This window comes from Bombus terrestris, unplaced genomic scaffold, assembly GCF_910591885.1.
Source record: "Bombus terrestris unplaced genomic scaffold, iyBomTerr1.2, whole genome shotgun sequence".
Classification (NCBI taxonomy): domain Eukaryota; kingdom Metazoa; phylum Arthropoda; class Insecta; order Hymenoptera; family Apidae; genus Bombus; species Bombus terrestris.
Window position 1 is genome coordinate 121945 of NW_025963553.1, and position 16457 is coordinate 138401.

General features: G+C 35.4%; 1 long non-coding RNA gene across 1 annotated transcript; it reads right to left on the reverse strand.

The window, feature by feature from the left end:
• Positions 1-1306: 1306 nt before the first annotated feature.
• Positions 1307-15785, reverse strand: LOC125387082. The gene is made up of 4 exons (XR_007227644.1): positions 13474-15785; positions 10954-11132; positions 8910-9058; positions 1307-1751 (listed from the first exon to the last, which is right to left on the reverse strand). It is a non-coding gene; the product is annotated as an uncharacterized LOC125387082 (long non-coding RNA).
• Between the last annotated feature and the right edge of the window lie 672 nt (positions 15786-16457).

Sequence of the window (16457 nt, forward strand, 5' to 3'; positions counted from 1 at the left end):
AGTGGTAGTAGCATTAAAAATATGGAATATTCAACGAGATGAAATATAGGTAAGGTATTTAAAAGAAAAAAGATTGAAACGTTCGATGTAAAACGATGAAATTAAATGATTGGATTTGAAAACTTGATTCGGTTTAACAAGTCGATGAAAAAAGTATTCATCGTATGAAAAAAGAATTCATGTTCCTGTCGATATATCAACGACGTGCGCCGTTACTTCCGACTGCTCTGCAATTCAAATGCAGTACTCTAATATACATGGCGAAAGAAATGGAAATTGAGCAATTTAAGGGAACGAATTACTCTCGCGTCCGCGTAACTTCAAAATGTTTCACGTGTCCGTATTTGCGAAACGAAATTCGTCGTTGTCCAATTAACACGCTTGCAGATGCTACATTCACTTTGTTGCATATAGGGCTTAAATATATGAACAAATAGAACGGAGCAACTGTCATTAGCGTAATTTTAACGCGTTAAAATAAATTAATACATAATTTCGTCATTTACGTTTATTACGTTGGTCTACGTTTTTTCATCTACGTCATCTACGGCACCTACGCGAATCTTATTAATTACGTTTTTGGCAGTGTTTGTTGCTATAAATGAAACTTAATAGTTGTTGAAACCGCTCGAAAGTCGTGTTCCTAAATCATTCCCTCGTCTCGTATCGTGTTCATCAAATGGAAAAGGAGATTGTGTTTTAATGAAATCGCTTATTACTATCAATCTTGCTGTGTCACTCGCATAGGAGATGAAAGTGAGGAAGGAGAAAAAAATTAAGGTAAGGTCATCAATGAGCAAAATGTTTAATGTAATTAAAATTGTAATTAAAATTGAGTCCGCTGCTAAATATATTCGATCAAATAGGTATGTTCAATAAACATTCGATCTCGTTCCCTGAAAGCTGTTCCTCGATATCTGGTTGGATACTTTGCGCACGGAAATACAGAGTGTCAACAGTAACAAACCCTCTATGTAGTGTTTTTGCTTTGCCCTTTTGAACAGGTAGATAACATTTTGCTTCGAAAAACGGATATATATTCCACGGATATGCACATACAGAGTATGTGTATAGATATACACATTGATATACACCTTTGTACAAAGTGTCAAAAAAGTATTTATCGCGGTTTTTTTTTCAAGCCATTCTACACCTTCGATTTGATGAAAATTGGTTAAATAAGTGTAGCGCAAAATTGATCTTGACCACAATTTTCAGTGTCAAATTGTTTTTCTATTGCATCATATAGTGCTCATTAGAAAGGAGAGTTGCGTTCTTTTAGAAAAAATGTTTGAAATTTCATTAATACTTAGACTGATTAGATTTTATTCATATTTTAAGGTCAAATATGGAATACAATAACATCAATACTAATATCTACTTTTTTGTGCGAATTACATACTACTACTAATTTTACACTACTTTACTTTTACACTACTTTCTTTACACTACGTTTTACTACTTCGTTAACACACTACATACATACACTACTTCTTTTCCCGATGGCTGAAACTAATCGTTGATGTTTATAAGCTACGAATTTTGTCCACAGCGCCATCGGAATCTTTATTGAGAAATTAAAATACTACAATTACTATCACTAAACTCAGCATCCATAATACACTATGTTTTTCAAGTTTAGATGAACGATTCACAATAACCACATCAGATCCAAACCAATAGCCTGTGTCAACCTCATCCACGCACTGGAACTCGCAACATCGGCGTCCAATGCGGAATTTCTTGCAGCTCTGTAATAAAAAGAAATCGATTAATTGTACGGATCAATCGTCACTAGACTACTCGAAAATCCAGGTCATTCAAAGAATGAAAGAAAAAAGAATTGCTCCAATTCAACCATTGCCTTTGCAAAACTAGTATTTGAGAACCATTGGTCAAATATATTATAACACTAAACGTACATTTCGGGAAGAATAATTTGTGCTATGAAACAAAATTTCATCAGCAGTTTCAACTTAAATATAGATCCGACGATTATTTACGAACAAATAGTATAAATCTTTTAGCAATATGAAATTCGCAATATTTATTCAAATATTTATATTTATAGTACGCCATTAGCAAAGAAGACATGTTTGCGTGCGTTATCGATTTTACGCTTTTGCCACGCAAACATGGAAATTGCGATTCAAAATTGAATTTGCAATGGAAACGGTTGACGTTACGACATCAATAACATATTTCAAAAACATTGATGATATCATACGGAATCAGAGAGATTCTATGAGAAGTTAAACGCATAATCATCCTATTGTAAATAACAGGAACAGAAAGTACACAAGGAATAATACAGAATCATCCTATCATCCTATCCTATTATACAGGATTGCTTTGATTCGAGCTCAAACATAGGCAAATCTGAAAGAATTTTTCGCAGAATTTCCTTCCCCTTTGAATTGGCTTTTATACAGAACGACTTTAATCTTTTCAAGGAAATACCTATAGAGTGTGACGATCTATGATTTTAAATAGAGAGGTATATCTGAAAAGAGGTGGATGTAAAACGTAGCATATAAAACGTAGATCAAATCTTTATTCAAGGATTTTTTCTCTTCGCAGAGAATCAGGTTTTCAAGAACGATCGAATATGTATGTACTCGATTTACACGTGAAGTTGTCATTAAAAATATTGTTGCGTTTAAAAAGATAAATATTGATTTAAATTTAACGAAATTGTTAGTCCAATTGTTTTAAGCTTAAAGATATGTAGGTGTCACATTTATATATTGAAAATCTGGGAGCGGCATTAATTAACAAATCTAGTCACGCGCACACGTACTTTAAAACCATGCTTGAAAATCGATATTCCCTGAAACAATGCATCGTTCTGCGCTTCCAATTTATTTTCGCACGAAGAATCAGTCCATTCATCGTTGCCGTCACCATCGCTACTGTAATCTATATTACTCGAATAAATTCTATATCTTGATTGGAAAATCGCATATTTTAACGAACTTTCTGTGTGTGTGTGTGTGTGTTTTTTTTTTTTTTTTTTTTTAATGATTTTAATTGGCAATTTCCGAAATTGAACTATAGCTTGAGAATAAACCGATAATATTTGAGAGTATATATACATACATACATCATGTTTTTGATGGGTTTTGTAGTAAAATAATTGTAGAAAAAGCAAACTTTTTAAGAAAAAATTACCATATTCGAGTAATAAATTATAGAAAATTACCAATGTAATTTAAAACTTAAAAAGAAGAATCAATTACACGTAATAAAGAGAAGGACTTGTTCACGAACGGCAATTCAACAAATACAGTCGTTGCAGAAACATAGTTTTACAAGGGAGAAGAATCTCTCTAGGAACTCGACGATATCACGCCAAGCGAAAATTCAATAAAGTGATTACTAACCGTATTACCAGCGGCAATCGTGTTACGGCAATTCGTAAATAAGTTAGTCGTCTATTTGGAGAAACGTCGCTGGCAATATCGTCACATTTTAATTACGTCAGCGCTATCAATTGGTCTTGGAAGAAAGTTTTCCATTATGTACTTTTGCCCACGGCGTCGTTCCAACAAATGAATCCGAGTTTTGAATCGCTTTCTCTTATATCACGAATTTGTAACGGTGTTTCTTCAAACTTTAAACGATTGTAATGAATGCCTTTGCGTACAAAGACTGATACCTGGTTTGACTAGAAGCTTCAGCTAATTAGTGCCCCAGTTAATTTGGATGTTCACTACCACGCCACTTAAGAAGTGGCTTCGTGTCCGAGCGGATTTCCCCCAGGTAAAAAAAAAAAGAAAAAGAAAAAGAAAAAAAATAGTTAATTTGGATGTTATAAAATGTTATATAACTTATCTAGAAGAACTTATCTTCTACTTGGTAGTCGCATAAGAGAAGACCGAGCCATTGAATCGCTCAAATAGATCAGCTGATTCGCTTAACGTATTTTTACTTCCGATGACGTAAACAAGAGCAGAAAGTACACAAGTAATAATACAGAAATGTCAAATGTACAGAGGAATAGATTTCGTTAAATCATTAGCACGTAACATTTCCTTATAATTCTATTTGTGCATAGCAAAATAGCTTGCGTGCTTTCATGAATTATAATTGATATTTAGAAGCTTTCATGTAGGTAGATATATAACTCGTGTTAATTAGTAATTTAACAATACATCATGACAACATAACATTTTCGTTTCTTCGTTTATCTCGTTATGCGCGTAAACGAATGTGTAAATAAAGACATATAATCAACGATAACATGTAGTGGCAAGCATGATAATTATCGACAAAGGAGAATATTGGTGAAATGATTGTGGTGATTTCACTCGGTGTATCGGTAAATAAACTTTGATAGACATTGCCGGTGAATTCGCTGCCGGTGAAATCGTGTCGATGAAATAATTGTCAGTGATTTAAAGATAACCCAATTTATTGATCTCCCCTTCATAGAGTTGTACGTCTCTCTATAAAACATTTAGCTTAGTCACACTAAACTGAACTGGACTGGACTGCAAGTAAGAAGATTGAAATGCAAAATTCACGTGTGAGATGGAAAGTTCGATAAGGCGATTATGTATATTAACCCGAAAGAAAGCTCATGGCTTTGCAACGCGTTACACGCAACACGGAATTTCCCTCGCTGAAATAATCCTATTACAACGATACGATTTTCCTTAACAGATCTCGCAATGTAATTCTCCCTCTACAACTTTTTATTAGGTTTGAAACACGAGAGTTTCGAAGCTCTGCAAAGTCTCGCGAATCTAGAAATCGAGTTTCAACGTATTTTCGCTTCTTATTTTATAGCTGTTAATAGTTATTATCTCACTCTGCACGTACATCAAACGAGTACTTATGTAAATCCAAAGGAAACGGAAACAACCGAGAATAATTGAGGATAATTCGAATACGTACCAGGCGGCAATACAATTTCTCGCGATTAGTAAAGTGTTTCGCAAAGAAAAAAAAAGAAGGAAAATTGTATCGGAGAAATAGGGGAAAAACGGTGGCGTACATCAAGCAATCTTTATGGCTGTAATACATTTATTATTCATTTATGTTCATTTTCTATCGCGTAACAGACGTTGAAATAACTGGCAGAACGAGCATATAAATCTTGTATCGCTCGACCTGACTTCTCCCGATGGAAAAATATTCACCAGCCTGGGATCGTGCATCGCTAATTACTCCGTTCTACTTTTCGAACGCGTTTCCATCCATACAGAAAAGCAAGAAGGCAAACCCTATCGCACAGTCATGAAGAGATGCAAAAGCAAGAAACCAAGCAACGACATGCCGATCGACATGGTGGAAGCAGTCCTACAGAGGCTATTCACCATGGGACACGGACCCTCTCATTACGAGGGCCGCGAAAAGGCAGAGACCGAAGAAGAAGAAGAAGACATCAGCTTCAGCGTCGTCATCGGCGAAGGCGATGTCGTCGATGCCGCCGGAAGAATGAACACCAAGAAGGCTGCAGGAGTCGATGGAAGACTCCTGGACTGCTGGAAGCAGGAGCTGGAAGCAAGCTGGAACCAGACTGCTGGAAGACGGCCAGAGTAATACTGCTAAGGAAGCCGGGAAAGGATCGCGTACCGGCCGATAAGCATACTCCCAGCCATGAGCAAGATCTGGGAAAAATGCTTTAAGAAGATCATCGAGAGATGCATCGGAACGGACCCGTTCCATCGGAGGCAGTATGGGTTCAGAAAGAAGAATTAGCTTAGCGAATACCGATAAGAACAGGAAGAAGCTGAAACGGGCACAACGAACGGCCCTGTGCATAACAACGACGGCATACCGTACCGTCTCCCACGCGGCACTTTGCGTGTTGACCGGGAATCTCCCGATCTACATAAAGATAAAGATGCTCGGAGAGACTTACGAGAGGAACAAGATCCATAAGACCAGGATCGGCGCGGATGACGGCAACGAGCTGAAAGCGCAGGGAAATGGAGGAACTGGAGGCGCAAGGAAATTAATACCGAGTGCGCTGCTATTTACAAAAAAGAAGATGGACATCGATCATCACACCATGCAGCTGTTAACCGGGTATGGGAGTGTGGCGGCACTCGACAAGCCAAATACCACCACTCGACACTAACTAGTGTCGGACGACGGCAGCGACATCTACAGCCCCCAGTGACAATTACAGCGGACCAGGCCCAACTACTACAACTATCACGCACGTCCAATAAATATATAACGCACACACGGCCACCTCTACAGGAGTTTTGGTGTCTATAGAAAGAGGATTGGCAAGAGCAGCGACAGCAACTGTCTCGACTGTGGAGACCCTAACGACGATGCAGAGCACGCCCTGTTCACGTGCCCGAAGTGAACGGACAGAAGGATTGAGCTGGAGAACGCTCTTGGCGAGAAGATAGACGTGGACAATCTGATCGCCACGGTGACCGCCAAGAACGAGAGCTGGGATAAATTCAGGCAATTTCGCAAGACCGTCATGTCTCACAGGAGGGTGACAACGAAGGCCTTGAAGGAGGCAAGGAGGAGAACGAGAGCAACAACAACTACTCGGAGCAGTGAAGGCAGAGATACAAGACAACAAAGAACCACAGAAGGAGATCAGCCCAGTATTCCGAACTAGCTGAGAAGATGACGAGAGCAATACAGAATATACAGAATAACTGCCCGAAGAAGAAGATACAACGGGGCATGAAAGGACAACCTGATGACTGCCGACAGGTTTTACCGGGGTTGTCTGTCCTCAAAGCAAAGGAAAAAGGAGGAGGGGTTTTTAGTGGGTATGGCAACAACATCCGCCCGAGTCCCACATAACCCAGTGATCCGCATCACTGGGTATGCGTAACAGCATTTTCCCCTCCTCACGCAAAAAAAAAAAAAAAAAAAAAAAAAAAAAGCTATACACTCTATCAATTTTAAGTTGATAATTTCGTTATTATATAATTTTTCTTAGTCTATACTGAATCCAGGAAGAAGAACTTTCATCCAATTACATACTTCATTAATTCATGAATTATATTCGTTACCGTACGTACAAAAAGAAAGTTGACTGATATAAAAATTCAAAGGATAGAACTTCTAAGCTCGCGATTGGAAACAGATTCCGTTCAATGGTTTAATTTGCCATTTAATTGAATTCTCTGGCAATTTCAGCGAACTGTGGGCTTTAAAAGTGTCCCGCATTCAAACGCAAGACTTCTCCTCCACCTTTCCCTTTCTTTCAATTCCAACCTCAAGTAATTGACCTATTAATTCGACGATATATTTACATGCTCGCAAGGGATTCAAACAACTTCGTTTAACTGCGTTAAATTCGCAATTATAACCAACACGAATGTCTCAATCAATGTGCAACTCGAAACAAATAAAAGATAATTAACTTTTCAATATAACGATTGATATGTTTGATGAAGAAAAATTTATGAATTTTTAAAAACGTCTCCTAGTACATTTAGCATTTTTATGATAAAAACTTAGAACACACACGCACACATATACTATTCCATGAAATGATTTACACAGCTATGAGTCTAATCCTATGATATTATAAAGGGATGAACGAACTTTTCCTAATAAATATAACTTTATACAAAATCTTGTTTAAAAAAATTAGTTTTTTATTCTCATTAAATTAATTTAATATCAGAATATATAATTTTAGTCGTTATCAAAATTTTATGTCAAATGCGTTCATAGATACATATATAAATAAATGTCTAATCCTATGTATTTATTTCAACTGAAATCTTAACTTAAATATTTATTAACAATATTCTGACGAATATGCAATGAAAGATAAAAACAACTTTATTTTTCTTATAGAATGTCTCATGCTTCTTACTCATTTTATGTTTCTCGTTGTCAATGCGTAACTACTTATCAGCCGCATGAATGCTAAGTTTTACTACTGAGAAACGAAGAGACATATAGATGCAAATATACGCTACCTCGCGTGAAAAAAACATCAGATACATTAACCAGAAGGAATATCCGATACATATAAAATTCATAGCGTAGTTATTTATACATACGGAATAATTCTTTCTGTATGAAATATTCTTTCTTCTGAATTCTTATTATAAATGTATGTCCATTTCCTACCTTAAAATGTCTCTCCTTTGAAAAACTCCATTTAAATATAACGATTAACAAAATATTACCAATAAAAATATTAAAACGAGATGCTGAAATAACCTTTTAATGAAGCACAAATGATTATTTCAACTTTAATTCTGTTAAATTTGAATTGAATCATTTATAAACCGAACAGGTGTATAAAATTTTATTGCGTAAAAATCGTGAAGCTGAAAATTAGGAACGAATAACGAATGAGTAACCTAGTTTCATTAAAAGGTACGTGTACGCCGATCCGCGTAACAACTTCGACACTCCAATTATTATAAAGCATGTATCCTTCAGAGATTTTTTGCGCGAACGCAAGATACCTTTTACACGTGCAACTGAATAAGTGGAACGTGATTTTCAATATTTCTTCTTGTAGAACCTGTAACAACGTAACTGTTTCACGAATATTTTCCCTGACACTTTTACAACGATGCGTAGAAATCTCCTTTTCTAATTAATAATTTCAGCATTTCTCTGAACAGTTTCGTTGCGATTAAAAAATATACAAAGCTTACGACGTGCTTGTTTAAAAATATTTATATGGAACAAGATTTCGAATTTGTCACATCAATCGCGATCTCAGCAGGTGTAAATTAATTCGTTCTAATGAACGAATAAATTGAACGGCTCGTGACAAAAATTATCCCTGTCCATGTTTGTCTTTCTAAAACTAATTCAAGGCGAGTTAAATGAATCGCTGTGTACCCTATTCGCGCAGCATGTGTTTTAACGACCAGCATGCAAGCGTTAACGGTGTACTTTAGTTTCTCATGGTTGTGTTAAGCTGGTTGCTCTTAGAATGAGCATATACTTACCAAAGGAGGTGAACAGAAGATAGCCTGGCACCATTTTGGCTCCGAATGGTAACAGAAGCATTGACTGCAAATCGAAGGTCCCGGCACATACATCATTCCATGCGAGACAACTTTTCCTTCGAGATCAGTACAGTTTCCTCTTAAAGACGCTGAAAACGATTACCAGCGTCAATATCTTTGCCACTCGACAATCGTACGCGCAGTTACGCTAACCGTTTTAACGCCACGCAGCGTGATCGCTCTATTCGCGTGCCGTGGTAAATTGTGCCACGATGTATGGTCACGATCATTAATTCGCAACGCGCTCAAGCGTGCTCGTCGCGAGTCATATCAGAGTTTCCTCTCGTAATTACTTGTTTTTCAAATGATCATAAACCAAATAAAAAAAAAAAAACCAATATAAAAAATTACCTCTTGAATCGGAAAACCAAATCCTGCATTATAGAATGTTATCACGCAAACGAAACGCAGAGCATAAATGAAGCGCGAGCACGTCGAACGGTATATTTCGATGAAAAAAACAGGATGAAAAAGGGCAGCGCGATCGCGTCGATCGGTACTCCTGGCAAATAAATAAATGAAGCGCTATCGCGCTGCATAGCACAAACCGATACGGAGTCTTGAAACATCCGACACTAAAACGGTTAATAACATTACGAAAACGACCGTACCAGGAAATTTTTGTTCAACGGATCCGCATTGCGGCTATCACGATGCTTCTTCGTTGCATCGATGCTTCATCGATGAGATTAAAGCACCGTTGAAATAGGTTATTCGATTTCTTACATGGGGAAAAAGTTTTTATATCGTGTTTGCTGTTTTACTTCGCAAGTGTGCTTCACAGTATACGTTAGAACTCCAAGTCGAGCTATCCGAGTTAAAGTCTCTTGAAACTTAAAACGGCGCTTAAAGGATATAGGTATAACAGAAGGTTCGTTTAAAATTCAAAAGTGTATATACGTACATATACATTTGAATAAAAATAGCGGATAATCTCAAGTAAAAAAGTAGGTTCGTGTTAGTAAAATGGTCTCAAAATACTTGTCAAAAGTCAAACGACTTGACTAATTAAGAATGGATGTAAGAGATTGAAAGCAAAGGGCATCTAAGAGTATCAATTAAGTAACAAACTCACGGTGACAAAGAGGTTTTCACTCGATCGAATTCAAATAAAACGGTTAATTTGAGCGAAACTTTAGGTACACGAGAAGCGACACGCGTCCTCAAGGACTACGAAGGTTCTACTCGAACGAATGAAAACTTTTCTCTGGCCCGGTGTGTATACACAAGACGTGCGAATTTAAAGTGCAGATTGTATTAATTGAAATAATTGCTTGGTTTGATCAAATTAATCGTTTTAAGCTGAAATGACGAAGGTCATCCAAGTAATTGATGTCCACTGTAATTATTTGTTAATCGCGCGTGGAATCGGAACGATTCGACCTCGTTCCAACGCGAATCGTTACTAAGGCAGAGACGGCAATTAATAATTGTCGCGTCATTTGTTCGATCGTGTTCACAAATTCAAATACGGCTGAGTGGCGGAAACCATTTATAACACGTCCCGTACCGCGTAGGTCGTATACATATCTCAGGATGAATTTTTCGTACTTCGCCGCATATATTCTCCATGTTAGACATACCATAAAATATTTCGTGCAATCGCGTATTCCTGTCTAATGTCAGGAATTCTCTTTCCATAGGTCTGCGTTTTCCATATTATCTATTTTGCTTATCAGTAAACATTCTTACAATTTGTGATTAATACTGTACGTACAAGAACGTTAAGTTTTTGACGTTGTAATATTTCACATGAAATAATAATGGCTGTATATCGACTAACTTATTAATTAATTAAATTCGTGTATATCAAGTTTCCTATCATTTAATACTTTCGTGTAACTACAGGGATTTGATACTATGAAATGAAATATAAAACTTGGTAAAAAAACGCGCTTCGTTAGGAAATGAGGGTAATGATGCAAATATTTTTCGTAGCCATTATATAGAATTTCGATGGTATAATTAATCAGTATCAACTTACCAGCCCCTAACGGGAAGATAGTGACGAAAATAGTCTGCAAACAGATGATCGTGGCAAGTATTTTCGCATACAAGTCCTTCATGGTTGTAAAGGATCAGGAAATTTGTTGCTGTAGAATGGGAAAATCAGGTGTTTTAATATAAGTTGTGCGGGCACTGGAGTGCGTAGACCAGAAATATCTGCGACAAAAATCAGAATACATTTGTTTTCACATGATTGGATCAATTTTGTGTAAGACTAAGCTGATTGAACCTAACACGGGATAATTGTCCAACTTACGACCTTAACAAGCCCGCTTGATTCCCTATAAGTGCTTGAAATTGATGCTTGTATTCTTTCCAGATTAACAAGCTTTGCTCCCCCCCCCTCCCTCTCTATTTCCTTAGATCGAGTTAGACTGCCACAACATATTATCTTTCTTCTTTTCTTTTCTTTTCTTTCGATCTTTTAAAGCCTTAAATCGTTGGTTATTATAGTGTATACATTCGATTACTCTGTAAGTCGTAAGTACATGTTTTACGTTATTTTTCATTTTCCAGCTAAATTCCACAAAAACAAGAAATATACTTCCAACGTGTTTTCACGTGTCTCTAGCAAAGATCTCAAAAACAAGTTGCGGCGCAATTTAAAACGACAAATAGCACCGTGTGTCTCGTTGTGGCAACGCACGCTTCGTCAGCTTTTTAAAAGCGCTCTCTGTCTGCTTTTTTCTCTCTTCACCGCCTATTCGTTTTTTCTTAACGAGTGAAACCGTTTTTACGAGGACGGGAGCACAGAAATGACGTACTGGCAATTCTGTTTCGTGATGACACAAGCAGCCTGGTTTCAGTGAATTAAACCTGGCCCCAAGCTTCCAATTATCTCTCCCTTCCTTTCCTTTATTTTTCCCTTCTATATCGAGTTTGAGGTTTTCTAAATTTCCATTACAATCAACTATGGCTTTTCTTTATTTTATATGTTAGCCGATGATTCATGGCAAAAGCGTCGGCTGTAAAAATATTTGGAGTTGCAACAGCAACAAGTGTGTTTTCTCAAACAGAAAATATTGGAAGCGTACTCGTTGGCAAAACAGTTCACGGATAGTTCGTCCTCTGCTTGTTATTTGTTTCAATACCGTTAGCAAATAAATTCATGAAACATAGTGGTATCGCATAAATTGAAAATAAAAGCTTTGCGTATACTTGGTAGTTGAACTTTGGCTATTAAACGTATGTTATATATATATATATATATATATATATAGAAGATTGCTTAGAATTTGGAGCTTAATAACATATCTCAAAATCATTGACATCAAAAAAGGTGAACCTTACTTACCAAATTTCCTTCCGTCAAATGATACATAAAAATTGAAAAAAATAATATACATAGTTTTGACTTTCTTCCGCATTATAATTTGAATCACTCGATTTATTCGACTAAAGATAATCAAGCAATAACCTCACTTTACACGTATTCTCATTAAGTGAAATAGATCACATCAGGGATTTTCAAAAGTCGATGGAACATTAATAGCGATTAATTATTTATGGATGTATTCTGCACGGTTAAAGCAATCGCCTAGTGAATTATCGAGTTCCAGGAATATGAGCGGTAAACAGGATTGCAGCTATAAATGACTCTCTAACGTGTATATTAGAGATGAATTTGATCATTTATCCTCATAATATGAAATACGCTTTTAAGTGGAAATCATAATTAACAATTTCTGGCAGCGAAAAGTAAATAAATCGATACGTTTAAATCAATATTAGAATTTCTTAATATTTTTATCAAATATTTTTATCAAATATTTTAACATCGTAGAAGTGTCGTTGGAGAGAAATATTAGGTTGTTCGAAATGTTTCTTTCGTTTTATAAAGAAATGATAGATGTACGATATTTTTTGCTTTATATTATTTTATTGAATTATGTGCGATCCACCTTTCTCCAATTTAATATAAAATAACATAAAAGAAAAAATGTTGTGTATCTATCATTTCTTTATAAAACGAAAGAAAATTTTGCGACAATCTAATAGAAATTTAGCTTTAACACAATATAAAAATGGATTGTTATGCCCCTAGGAGATAAGAACAATATGATTAATATTAATAATGAATACGTTAACGTAACGTAAAGCAGCTTTTGCAGAAGGCTATTACCTGAAAATGTTTACTAAAGAATGATAACATGAATTTTCTTAAGTATCCCATTTGATACTTAATCTACTTTGTAAATACTGTACGTCCTAACTTTGAAAGAATGCAATTTTAGCCAGAATGTTTCAAATTACCTAGCTAGTTTCCTATTAATTAATTACCTAGTTTCCTTGTAATATAATTTATATTTACATTATCTCGCGTAATTCTTTCCACTTTATTGACTTCTAAACGTTAATGTAATATAATTTTTATAATATAATTTTAATCAAAGTTATTTAAAATTTGTAGTATCTCATCCCTACTAGAATAATATTAACAAATGTGCAGAGCTCAAGTCGAATAACACCGGCTCAGATAAATGATCATCAAACTTACTTTTGTTATCGTCGATGTCAGTGATTTTAAACCAGCCAACGTCCATGGCAATCAATATTATTTAGCCGGTCTTAACGCAATGTAAAAAGCAAAGAAAAGAGGAAGGAAGGAACAGGGAAACAAAGAGATAAAACGAATTTTTCATTTTCTCGAAACTAGATCGAGTTTCAAGCTGCTCGTAAAAGAGTCTGTAGCCAATCCGACTAAATTCGACGAACCGCGCTTTAAAATTCCCAGAGAACTGTGATAACCATCGAAATCTGTACAATTTGTCGATTCATCGCTTGATTAAAAAATGGAACAAAATGAGGCTGATCAGCCGAACTTCTTTGAACTTTTAATGATCCTTATCGTTATACCCTAGGTTGAATGCTACGATATAAGCCGAAACAGCTATAAGTAGGGTTCACGTGATTGCCGGCATCTATTATTCACGCGTTACACATTCGCCAGACAGACGCGTCTAACGGTTGACATTGTTTTCTACCCTCAGTTCCAACGCAATTACGTTGCTACGTGCAATCAAGTCTCGAGTGAAGCTAATGATAAGTTGTTGTTCGATCCTACACAATTACTAAAATTATTCAAATTAAACTAATTTAGTCTAAAAAAAAAAAAACAAGTAATTTCGTTATATATTTCCTTTCATAATAAGCCATGGTTGGAATATAGTAGCTGACGAAAATATTCGTATATTTGTAGAAACATTTTAGGGCTGTATTATGCATAACGGCACTATAGAATTAATACTGTAACAGAATTCTACTATCATGGTTATGCTGGTAATATTCGAAACAAATCTGAAAATCTATGTAGATGTTGTAAGATATTCAGTACGAGTACTGTGCATTACTGGTATGTACATAATCACGACGAGATAAGGAAGCTACTGTTCTCTATTGCTCATCGCTACCCGTTGCTAGTAGCAACGTACTATGCATATATATCTCGTAAAGATTTTAAATGTAGCCAACGAGACCATTTTTAATATTTGACTATCGTGACCCATTACAGTTTCATCACTTTCAATTAATTGAACACGACCCGCACCTTAAGACTAAAATACACAATATAAGTATGGCACAGAAAATCATTTAAAATTTACGGACGACTATTTATGGTATTTAAAGGCAGCAAAGATAATAATTAGCTGCGGATTTTCCTCGAATCGTAGCATACGATATGGAATCTGATTATTAAAAATTACAGTGGAAATACAGTGGATTTCCATAAGATATTCGTGCTTGTGGCAATATTTGTGGAAATAAATTCTTAACCCAAATGGACAACCTCGATATTCGAGAAATTTTGTGAAGCTGACGTCAATGGCGATATGTACTGTTGTTGTGCTATCATTTCATAGTAAGCTGTATTGATTGCACTTCTATTCACGGAATTGATTTATTCCACACAAAAGTTGACAACAATAATCGAAAAAAGAAAAATATATTACCGCCTTTCACATCAGCATACACAAGCACATAGGATTTCACACGAATATACACACTTGTAAATTCGACGAAACGATCAAATTTAATTGTTTTTCGATTTTTCGGGCATCAAGTACTACATCAAACGTTACACATCAAACGTTAAAATACGGCGAGCATACAAAATGTACAAACCACTCTAAATTAATTAACTTTGAACGTTATTGATTAATTAAAAAAAACCACTGTTGCGTTGAGTTTTACATTTTAAAAAGTTGTTATCCGTTTTTGCTTTGTTTAAAACTAAAAACAGGACTACGTTCATTGTAAGTCGTAAATATCCCTTTTATTTATTTAAACAAACAGATATTTAAACAAACAATTTATAAATATATAATTTATTTACGTATATTTGTAATATCTGTTTTATACATTTGTACAACCATTTATCCATTTATCTATTTTATTTGCATATAATTTTTATAGACTTTTTTTGTTTTTTTAAAGAACGAAAAATTGTGATTCTATTTTAAGACATGTCAGGCTGAAGCGATACGCGATATATATTTCTATTCGGATTTCACCGTCGTCGTAACCGATGCTATTGGAAACGTTTCACAATAGACGTCTTAGAAGCGCTTGCAACGTCCGTCATGTGTAAGGCTCTACCACTGAATCGCGGCTGCCATTTAGTGATTAAGGTCGATCACTTAGAGACGTTAATCCGCCATAATGGTGAGCAATACATCGAAGCCATTATTGAAAGCATAGTTACGCTTTAATTTCATCGATCTTATTCACAAATAGAAGTGTACAAATTATAGGATTTCTAAATATTTAGTTTAGTTAAAAGGAGATATGAAAATGACAGGTATATTCAAAGGATAAAACAGAACCGTACGATTGTAAAGTTTCAAATCATTATAACTATTTAAATTTGAAAAATCCTACTATATTTATACAATATATTTTTATTAAGAATGGAAGAAATTTCGAAAAATCCGCCAACACTTTTTGCTGTCGTCTTGAAGCACACCATATGTTAAGCTTCTTCGTCGTTACAAATTTTATCGCGGATGTAACGAATGTTTCGAACATGTAGCACGCACGCGTCAACGCCTACATTTGGATTTTAAATATATGTTTTATGCATTAAATGTATTTGTACTTTCTTGCGCAATTTCTTTTAATTTGTTACGATATGGAGGGTTTAATTACGTTTAAGATATCTATCTGTGAATCCTTTAAATTCAAAGTTCTTTAAAAAATTACGTTACGTAAAATAATCGTTTTTCCACTTTATTGTATCATAAGATAGTTACTTAAATTCATATTACTTAAAGAATCTTTCTACAGAAAGAATAAAAAAGAATAAAATCCTATATGTTAAATTTTACGTGGTTGATGGAATACATAGCGATGACGAGAACTAACTACAGACAACAAGAAACTATTAGCGAAGGCAACTGGTGACTATGAATGTCGTCTCTATAATATGCGGCGACTAAGGAGAACAACTACCAACTACGGATAACAAGTAACAACCAACTGTCT